We start from the raw sequence: 11361 nt of genomic DNA on the forward strand, positions 1-11361 counted from the left end.
TCATTCCTTCCTGCTGGCAAATTCTGCCAGTTGTCAGATGGAAGCTTCAGTCCTGCCTGTATGGGCCTGTCCACATTCTATTTGACTGAATGTCCTCACAACATGATGGCTGGGCTTCCGGAAACAGAAGCACTTTTTTTTTTATGACCTAGCCCCAGATAGCACAGAGAATCCCTTCTGCAACACCACATGAACAGCAACTAGTCGCTAACTGCAACCTACACTCAAGGAGAGAGTATTTAGATAGACTCTGCCTTTTGAAGCAAGAAGATTCAAAGAATTTGTGGACGTATTTTAATACTACCTGCATTAGGACAAGAACTTTTTCTCTACTTTTGACATCAGATTGGGGGCGTGTCCCACACCAAGTAGTTTTCCAATTTTCTGTGGACACCATCTGGGTGTCCTATCATTGGACATAATTTTGCTGCTAAGCAGAGTTAGTGCCAGACCCCTCAGATTAAGGACTCAGTCCTAGAAAACTGCCATACTTCAGATACCAATCTTATGTCAGATTGTCACACATGCTTCTGACTCACCATTGACCTCAAGTTTGATCATTTGAAAGAATGGCTCCTGGAGTATAAGAAAACAGTGTACTTCCTACTGTGGATCTAGTACAAAGGGTATTTTATTTTACTTATTTTTTGTTATTATACTGGGGATTGTACTCAGGGCCTCATGCTGGCCAGGCAGTACTCTACCACTTGACCCATGCCTCCAGCCCTAAAAAGGGTATTTTAAAAGATACAAATGAACAGTCATATGAAGAGATGCATAGGGTAAGGTCTGGTTGGGAAAGGGTCCCATGGAGCATGGATTTGGGATACACCACCAAACATATCCCAGCATGTGGATGTGTTTATCAACCCAGAAGTAGTCTGAATCCCATCTATTAGAGGTTTTTTAGGGAGGGTGCTTCATGCAGACATGCTTGACCATTAATTTCCACCTCCTAATGTCTCCCTGGAGGCTGAATGCTGCGGCTTAAAGCTTCAATCATTATGATTTGGTCTTTCTGGTGACCAGCCCCCATCCAGGAGCCCACAAAAAGTTACTTCATTAGAAAAAATATTCTCCTGTCATCCCCAAAATTTCCAAGGGATTCTGGAGCTCTGTATCAGGAACTGGGGGCAGAAACCAAATTTATGTTATTTCTTATTCTGTCATATTAGCTCAGACAAGAAACTAGAAGCCACTCTGGATATTTTAAGCCAAAAGAGATTTTGTCTAGGTCATTGGTGCTTCCCTTCCAACCCCTAGAGACAAAGAGGACCTATCTGAGCAAGCCTTTGTGTGCTGAGTTCATTACTAAAGTATCATCTTCGAATATCCAGGGTGGCTTCTAGTGTCTTGTATGACGTAGTATGTCATAACAAGATGAGGGTATAGCCCGTACCTATGTGAAGACTCCATAGTATTCAGAAGTCAAAGTCTCAATGTCCTTTAGTCCTGCAAGCCCAAGCCCTCTAGTGTGGCACCAAACCCTCCTTCCAACATTATAATACAGAAAGCCACCACTTGAGCTGCTCTTGCCTCTTCTGTTTGGACCTCAAGATACTCCCTCCTGTTTTGTTTTGTTTTCTTCATTGTTTTGTTTTGAGGGCACTAGGGTGGGAAGCTAGAGCTTCACCCTTGCTAGGTAAGCGTCTACTGCTGGGTTGCACCCCATTCTACTTTCCTCTTAAGGGACACAACCTCCTCTACATGAGGTAAAGCAGTAAGATAGACAGAGCCTGGGTTCCTGACAGTGTGGACCACCAAATTAACCCTGAGCTTCTTAATTGCATTACTACATCTTTTTTCTTTCTAATCCACTGTGTGTTTGGACTCTCTTGCAACAGCTGAACTTACAACCTACTAGAAGAAATGGGTTAGAAGGCTGAGTATGGCGGTTATACCTGTAATCCTACCTACTCAGGAGGTAGAGATCAGGAGAACTGTGGTTCAAAGGCAGATAGAGCAAAAAGTTAGCAAGACCCCATCTCAACACACAAGCCAGGTAAGGTGCTACATACCTGTGACCACAGACAGCCAAGTGGTAGGTATAAGTAGGAGGGTCGTGGTTTAGGCTACCCTAGGCAAAACCACAAGACCCTATCCAAAAAATAACTAAAACAAAAAGGATCAGGCACACAGCACAAGCAGTAGAGTATATGTCTAGGAAGTACGAGGTCCTGAGTTCAAAACCCTAGTACTGAAAAAAAAAACAAGAAATGTGTTCGGCTGAATGGGGTGGTACAGCTATGGTCCCAGCTACTCAGGAGGTAGAAGTAAGAGGATCAAAGTTGAAGACCAGCCTGGGCAAAGTTAGCACTAGACCATATCAGACAAACTAAAAGTAAAAGGATTGGAAATGTGGATCACGTGGTAGAGTACTTCATGCCTGAAGCTCTGAGTTCAATCCCCAGTACCAGCAAAAAAAATAAAAATAAACAAATAAAAAAAATAAGGAATGGGTTAGCTATCGCTGCAGTGATGTAACTCAGGGATTAGAATGACCCTTGCAGGGCTGTAGCTGTCTAATGTAGTTGTGTTCTAATACTATGCTAGCTGGTTGGCTCCACCTTACCCTGAGGCTCTGTCCCACCTGTGCTCACTCTGCCACTAAGGGTGGAGAGGTGGTAGTTCAGAGGAGATGCTCCTCTCCTGTGAAGGCGGAAGTACACTGAAGACCAGCAGATCCTTGTGAGGCCTCTTCAAGCCAACACTTGGAACTGTACTTTCATTTCTACTTAATCTCACTGGCCAAAGCAAGCCACAGCAAAGCCTAAAGCCAGGCAACTGGAAAGGACAGTTCACCCACAATGAGATCATGGATGCCATATGGGCCAACAGGTTGGGGCTAGTAATTCAGTGTGTGAGGAGTCCTGGTTTGGAGATTATACAATGAGGGCCTGCTGTTGCTGCAGCCACCTGGAAATATGGCATAGTGAAGGAAGGGGGACTCAAGCACTGTTCTCTTTGAGGTCACTTTGAGGAACCACGACAAGGCAAGAACCACAGCTCCTGCTCCCCTCCCACCAGTGCCTAGCATCAAGCCCTGCTTTAGGGATGACTCAGGAATATTACTGAGTGCATTTTAGTCTGTTCCTTCAACCTCTCCATGTGATTCAGTATGAAATACAGATTGAATGACTGGAGGTCACAAATACTGTTATTGCCCCACAAACTAAAGAGACTGTGCCCTTTGGAGCTGAGATCTGTACCCAGATGTGTCTGACCCCAAATACGGGCTCTACTGCCTTCCACAGGGACCTCCAGAAGAAAAGGATGAACACCAAAACAGTAGTTAAATTTCTATCTCCAGGAACCATTTGAAATGGAAAAGATTCTCATCACCTTTGAAATACAAAAAGCCAGCCAGGCACCAGTGGCTCACACCTGTAATCCTAGCTACTCAGGAGGCAGAGATCAAAGCCAACCAGGGCAAATAATTCATGACAGCCTACTTTGAAAAAATAAAGGCACAAAGAAAGGGCTGGCTCAAGCCTTGTGGGTGGAGAATGTATTTTAGGACAGTGACTCATGGTAAATTTTTCCCCAAGTCCCCAAAACGGACTACTCAATGTCAAGCCCTCAAAACCCAAGTTGGAGGGATAGAGAACCTAGGAGTGCTGTGGGGTGTTTTCGCTATATATGTTGAAGATTTTGAAGCTTGTTGTAAAAAAGTGATGGCCTATGGCTCTCCAAGATTGCCTTCATGAATACAACAGATGTTTTGTAGTAGTTTTAAAAAATTGATCCCCATGGAATGTAGGCACTGGTAAGTGAAAGAAGAAGGATAGTGGGAGACTGTGTGTTGTGTATTATCTGTACAAAACTGGGTGTCCCAATACAGTAATCACTAGCCACATATCACTGTTTAAATATAAATTTAATTTAATACAAATTAAATTTTAAAAGTCAGTTCCTAAATCACACTACCCAAATTTCCATTGCTCGATAGCCACATGTGCCTGGCCAGTGGCTACAATGGTGAACAGCAATGGTAGACCATTTCCATCATCACAGTTCTTTTTTCAGCAGTACAAGGGTTTGAACTCAGGCCTTAGCACTAGCTAGGCTGTACCATGTGAGCCCACACCCAGCTTTTTCTTGAGTCGGTTTTGGATAGGATCTCGCAGTTGTTGCCTGGGGTCAGCCTCAGACTGCAATCCTCCTACCTATGCCTCCCATGATTGGGACCACAGGTGCCCACCACCACGCCCAGCTTCTTTGCTGTGATGGGGGGTCTCATTAACTTTTTGCCCATTTTGGCCTCAAACTGGGATCCTCCCGATCTCTGCCTCCTGAGTAGGGGGGATTCCATCATCATTACAATACTGATGGACAATGCTACCATTGAAAACCTCTGGAGGGACATACAAGATACTGATAATGGTGGTTTCCTTCAAGGAGGGCAGCTGGGAGGCTGCAATGACACATGTATGTGCCTTTTTGTATACACCTTTTGAATTTCATATCATGTATTTGTATCCAGTATATGAAAAATAATACAAAGATACAAATTGGGAATCCCTTCTAGGAGTCACTGTACTGGGAGAATGGTTCCCAGGAATTTACTTTGCAATTTTTCTACAATAAAATAAGCTAGTAGATTTATGACTTCGCATGTCATGTTTTTTCACAAACTTCTTGGCTCCTGCCAGCCTCTCTCTGCTCTTAGAAACTCACAGATTAGAAGTGAATTAGTATGTAGTATAGGAATGTTAAAGGAAAATCTCACCCAGCTCTCATGCACCACTTAGCATCTTTTTTTCCCCTTTCTGACAAATGTGAGTCATTGTGATTGTATTCCATGCGAATAAACAACAGCCATAGTTCCTGTTGATAAGGCTGTTCCTGGTTCTATAACAGAAATAAGTGGGTTTCCTTTTTGGCATTCATAATCGCTGATCACTCTGCCTCCCGAGCAAGGTTGCAATCAGTGAAATAGGGAATGGGGATCTTGCTTGGCATGAACCTGTACTCAAGCTAGTTAAGGTAGGAATGGGGTGGGAGGACTGTGCAACATGACTGTGCTCTTAGAGAAAGAATGCATTCAAACTGAAAGGGGAGGGAATCCAACTAAATTGCTTAAAGAACAAATGCAGCCAGGCATGGTGTGGTGGTACATATCCGTAATCTCAGCACTTGGGAGGGGGAGGAAGGAAGATCTCAAGTCTAGGCCAGTCTAGGTACATAGCAAGACCCTGTTTCAAAGAAAGAAACAAAAAATAGTGCACAATACATCAAATCATAACAATTACTTAGAAACTGTTTAAAAACATGTGCACGGATGCGATGAACCTAGAAACCTCTCAAGTTCTCTTCTCTGATCACATAGGACTTTGTCGATCCCTTTATTATTGTTCAAGTCACATCGCAATATGAGATTTTTTTTCCATCTGGAGTTTGCCTGGTCAGCTCATGGCCCATGAATGAAATCTTTTGTGAACATATGGCATATATACGTGCATTTGTGCATGTCACTCTTGTCCCATCCCCACCCCCATCACATCCCACTCCTGCCTTTGTGCATTTCACAAAAGCATGGAGAGCAACATGAGAAGAGGTAAACATACCTGCATATTTTTCAGAAGACCAGGAGCCTGCAAAGTAAAAGACCAGTAGAAAAGGGCTCCTGAAAAACAAAACATTATTTTGAGGGAATTCCCCACAGCCCCAAAACTCCGTAGCTATGCAACAGTTCAGTGGAGTAAGGTAGCGATATTAAGTGCTCAATTGGGAAGCAGAAGCATGGTTGTGCCAAGTCACCAATGCTCTGGCTGTGCCAGAAGTACTATTCTTTTCCCAAGGTAGCTCGATGCCTGTAGAAAATGCCTTAATTCTGGCATGGCTTTAAATGGGTTTGACAGTGGGGAGGATGGAAGGAAAGGGTGTAAGAGAGCGACTATGATGGAAATATTATGCACTCATGTAAGTAAATGGAAAAAATGAAACCTGTGGAAACTATTCCAGGAAGGAGTGGAGGGGGGAGAAAGGAGAATGTTGGAGGGGGTGAATTCTTTATGATATATTGTAAGAACTTTTGTAAATGTCACAATATACTGAATTCTCTCTGAATTTATTTCCTCCTTCCCAGTAAAATGGGGATAATCGGAAGACATGAACGTGAAGCTCTGGACAGCTAGTGTAGTGATCACTGACTAATAACTGTATTTGGGAGTTTTCCTTTGGTAAGCGTCTTTTTTAATTTTATACATCTATGGAACCAGTAAAGCAGTCTCATCTGATACTGGTCTACAGAGGTGACGGGGGAGGCAGGCAAGAAAAGACAAGTGGAGAACATGAAGCTCTGTGAGCAACCTTTTGCTAAAGCTGCATCTGGAGTACACCTGTTAAATATAGGTGATCAATAAAAGCCTTTGGAAGTGTTAAAAAAGAAAACAAAACAACAATAACAAAACCAATTGTTGTACCTGTACACCCAGTACAATTTTTAAGAGGCTGGTTTGACAACAAAAGAACATAGTTTGTATGTATTTGTAAACCTCCTCCTCAACTATCAACTGTTTTGAAAACACTCAACTCACCTAGCCTAAAACTCAGCAGGGGAGGTTCTCTCTCCTGCAGAACCGGCAGTCCCTAACAGCTGGTTTTATAAATGGAAGCAGACACTAAGTCCTCAACCTTTGCAGAGACACCAGCGATAGCTGCCTTGCAGAAGTCACCATGGAGCTTGAACTGAGCTGTTCCCACCCGCCCGGTGCGCGCATGCGCGTAGCTCTCCCCACGCCCACCGCAGCGCTCCACACTCAGGCCCGGGGCTCCCATTTAACGGAAAAGCCCACATCTCCCGCCCAGCCCCTCACTGGCTGCAGGTCGCTACTCTGGCCATTTTTCTTGAGTCCTTTAGGAGGAGAGATGTCACCTCTTTAAAGGAAAGAAAACAACCAGAGGACACGGTCAGAAGAGGAAAAGCTGGCCCGGGGCTCCACGCCTCTAGAGAATGACAGGCCAGGCACACGCGGGAAAGTGCCTGAAGGAGCAACGAGGGGAGCTCGTGGCATAAGGTGCGGTCAAAACCGGTGTTTTCCTGCCCTGGGCTCTGCCCACTGAGCTACACTAATGCGTGGGGGAGGCACAATAGGGCAGGAGTTATTTGGCTCCACTCACAAGTTCAACCTTCGGCCGAGGAGGGGGCGAAGTGACAGCCGCAAAGTCGCACTGTTGGTGCCAAGGCCAAGCGAGGTAAAGGACTCAGAAGCCAGGAGTCTGGTCTGCCGCAGAACTGCTGGAAACAGGCTGTACGGACGCGTATTGCCCGGCGCGGGTGACCCAGCCTTCCACCCGAGGCTGGCGCCCTGGGAACCGAGCGACAGGTACAGGCAACGGCTCCTGGGGAACGTTACCTCCAGGCTTTCCAGCGGCTGGCCCCGCCCCACGGCTTCTCTGGGCTCCTCGATTGGCTCTGGGGGTGGGAGGCGGGGCCTGGGCGCGGAGCCTACGTGATGGCGTCAGGCGAGCCCGCGCCGCTTACTGACGTCGGTGGCCGGGAGACCGGAGGGTCGGCTCCCTGGCTGAGGCGCTGCAGCGGCCGGGAGCTCAAGCCGCCGGGTCCCTGCTCCCTGTGGTCAGTTGCCGGAATGAGGTGAGATGGGCAGCGCAGGGGGGCGGGGCCGCGATGCGGAAAGGCGGTGACGTCTAGACCTCCCCGCGGTCCCAGGTCCACGGTTTCCCCGAGGCAGTCCGGCTTCTCAGTCCTCAACCCTTCCCAACCCTCTCTCCATTCTCGCCCCAGCCTTCGGCGCTGTGGGAGCTGGCCGGTCCCCTCCATTTTTTCCCATCGTAACCCGACCTCAGCGCTTACCCGCATGCCCTCATCAGCGCTCTTGCGTAAATGCACCCCACTCGTGACCCCTCTTTAGCGCAGTTGCAACGCGATCTCCGTCACATCCCTTCGGCTCCTCTTCCTCATTGTCACCCCTCAACCCCTCTGGCAATAATGCTCCTCGCTGCCCTGCCCCCCTGTCATTGAAGAACCACCACCAAAGTAGGTACCCTGTTAATTCATCCCTTTCTTCTTGATAACTGATCTCAGCCTCACCCCAAGTCGATTGTGTACCTCCTTGACCTCACTCACCCCCTAACTTCCTAGTTCATCATGTAGCTCTTTTCCCTCTCTTACCATCCTGAGGACACACCTTCCTAAATCTTTGCTAAACTGTCCCCAACTCTTGTTGCCTCAGTTCCTACCAGTTGCTCCTAGTCTTGTTAACAGTGAGATCTCCATGTCCTGTCTCCTCTGCTGTCCCCATGGCAGTTCTTCACCCAAAGTCTGTGCCCATTCTCCCCTTGGCGCAGCTCTCATTCAATCTGAGAACTTAGTGCATAGCCCCTGCCAGACGCCCCCGAGCTGACCCTGAACAGCCAAGTCTAGGGGTTGCTCAGAGCTGGGCAGTTAGAGACTGAACTTGACTGGCGTGTGCAGGGCCTCAGGCAGTAATAAGTGTGGAGGAATAGACATCCCTCCCCTACTCTTGGGTTTAAGCCTTTCCCCCATTGTCTGGTCCCCTGTACCTATCGCCAAGGTTTGTTTATCTGGCATCCTATTAAAGTACTTGTGCTGGCTGTTGGAATGGTCGGTGTCATTCAAACAACTGGAAGGTGAGAGATGGCCACTCACCCAGTTTATTTAACCTGGCGCAATGAAAGCCATCACTTCCTTTTGGCTTGGTTCTGGCTCTGGAGAACCTCAGGGAGTGGCACTGTGTGGTGAAGGCTGTGATCACAGAGCCATGCCCATGTGTGTTGTCCTGGCATGGTCCTGACCCTCTCCCTCTGCTCCTCCCTGCCAATGCTGATTGCATTGCAGATCAATCCCATTGCTGGGACACAGGGACACGATAGATGTCAGAGGCATGTTCCTTCTTGGGGAGAATGATAGGTGAGTGGGTCACAGGGAGGCTGTGACCCAAGGGAGTACAGACCAGTGGAGTTGCTCCCTGTTTTTATAGGTACTGGGTCACTGAGCTTTAGCTTTCTGGGTTTCATGAACACAGGAAACCAAATTAAATTATCTCTCATTACCTGAGGCAGAAGCACCAAGCTCCCATGGTCAGCATTTATAGTTTCCTGGAGTCTTCTTGGTTTACATTTGCTCTGAATTCTGATCACCTGCCAGCAAACGATGGCAATGTGTGTGTGTGAGTGTGTGTGTGTGTGTGTGTGTGTGTGTGTGTGTGTGTGTGTGTGTTAGGCAAGTCTTGTACTACTAAGGGAGACTCCTACCTGTGCAGGTAATTTAAAAGGGCCCCCAAAGGACCCATTGTCTGTTGTCTCCTTCCTTTAAAACCTGAAAGCTATTAGACTTTAGTAACCTCCCATTTTGGTACAACCTTTTGAATGGCTTCTTCTACCCTCTTGGCAACTGGGTTAAAGGTCAGTTGTGGCACAGCAGGCCTATCACATTAGAATTGTGTGCCTTAACTCTCCGGTCTGTGAAATGGACATACCTGCCTTATGCCTGGCTTTTTTTTTACTGATCAATTCAATCAACAAGTGTTTTTTGAGCACCACTATGTGCCAAGCACTGTTCTAGGTACTAGGAATGCAATGGTGAATGAATCATGCAAAGTTCTTGTTTTCATTCATTCAGAGTTTGCTTCTTGTTAGAATCCTAGAGCATATGGGATAAGATAATAGTACTGCATGGAAAGAAGGAGGAAGGAAAGAATGATACCCAGTGTTTATGACTTCACAATTCTGCCCCACTCAACTGATTAGATAATGAGGCCTTAATGAACCCTGGCTATTATTTAGATTGTGTAGGTCTGAGTCACACGGTCCTCACCTTAGCTGACAGAGAGAAGGGCAACTCTGGAACTTGAGGGCTCTGTCTCATAAAGGGGGCCTGAGGGAGAGTCATGGGCCATGGAACTGTGGATTGGGATCAGAATCTAGGAATCACAGGCTAGAAGTTTCTCACCCTCCAGCATATTTAATTTGAAGCTATTGCTTCAAAGCCTCATCTCCCACTTCCCCAACTCCAGTGAGTGTCCAGGAAAGGACCCTTGTCCAGAAATCCAATTTTTTTTAGGTGGAAGGAGGTGCTATTTACTTACTCAGCACTCACATGTCTGAAAGATCAGCTGCCTTTCTGAATCAGAAGATAATTTTGTCATTTTTTTTCCAATTGTTTTGTGCCGGTGTTGAAGTTTTGCAGGCTGGAGTCAAAGGTCCTTGCATTCACATGCCAGGGAACTGGCTCGTGAGGCAGCTCAATGATGAGCCAAAGCCAGTGTATAAAGTAGGGTTTATTAGAGAGAAAGGAAAGGCTATAGCTAGAGAAGTGCAGCACAGCCCGAAGTCAGTAACTCGCTGCACAGGTGAGGGCTGGGACTTTTTATGGACGCTTTAACTCTGGGTTAGGGTATTGGTTAGGTGGGTTTTTTGTATTAGCCATGTATTTGCACGTGGGCTCTCTTAGATGAGCTGGTCTGTTTGCCCCTTATTGAGGGAGGGGGAACAACTGTGAGAGCATTTTGTTTATCAACGCTGTGGCAGATTTAGGAGACCCTGTATCTCCTCCTCAGGGTGTAGGAATGCAGATTTAGAACTCCTTCTCAGGGTGCAGGGCTCATGGTGCTCTCCATGGGGGATGGGCTACTCACTCATCTGCCTTAGGTATCCAGAACCAACCCAGCTGAAATAGCGTGAGTCATCAATTGGCACAGCCGCCGGATGGCATAAAGACCATGCTATTCTGAATAGCCAGGTACACACAGGATTCAGGCTATGAAGAGAAGGCTGTGTGGGGTGGCTGAGAGGTCTCTTAAGAGAAGCAGTTGCTGCTTACTGATCGAATATTTTGAGACTCAAGCCAGGTTATCCGTTCCTGCTGTTGATGTAAGTCCCATCTAAGCCATTTCTCTCTTTTCTTCCTTCCTTGAACTTTGGAGGAAGCGAAATTGGACATACCATATACAGAAGACAAGCAATATTATGCAAAACGTCCAGGGCAATTCCTTCCTGTATGTTGAACATTTAAGAAAAGGTAACTCTGAAACTTGGGTACCATGGGAAGGGCCTGGGGCTCGACTGGCTGGGGTATAAGTCTGTTTGAGGGACAGTATCTTGTTGCTCTCAGGCCTTAGTCAAAACAAAATAGAGCCTCTGAGTACCTCTGAAGAATCTAGAAGTAATAATTTGCCTGAGAAATTTCAAAGCAAGCATCTGAGACAGTTTGATCTGGTGAAAGGAGTAAGGAAAGCAGAGGACCAGGTAAGGCCTCCCTTACCTGAGGCCTGTTTTTACTAAGCCTATCAGTAAAATAGGGATGACCATCTCCCACAAGACTGTTGGAAGAATTCAGTGAGGTTGGAAAATGAGATCAGAGAAGTTCACTTTGTTTTC

General features: G+C 46.6%; 1 long non-coding RNA gene across 1 annotated transcript; it reads right to left on the reverse strand.

The window, feature by feature from the left end:
• Positions 1–918: 918 nt before the first annotated feature.
• Positions 919–7261, reverse strand: LOC109700550 (uncharacterized). Its single transcript, XR_002213703.2, has 3 exons — positions 7123–7261; positions 5568–5626; positions 919–5195 (listed from the first exon to the last, which is right to left on the reverse strand). It is a non-coding gene; the product is annotated as an uncharacterized lncRNA (long non-coding RNA).
• Between the last annotated feature and the right edge of the window lie 4100 nt (positions 7262–11361).

Source organism: Castor canadensis, chromosome 11 (assembly GCF_047511655.1).
Source record: "Castor canadensis chromosome 11, mCasCan1.hap1v2, whole genome shotgun sequence".
Lineage (NCBI taxonomy): Eukaryota > Metazoa > Chordata > Mammalia > Rodentia > Castoridae > Castor > Castor canadensis.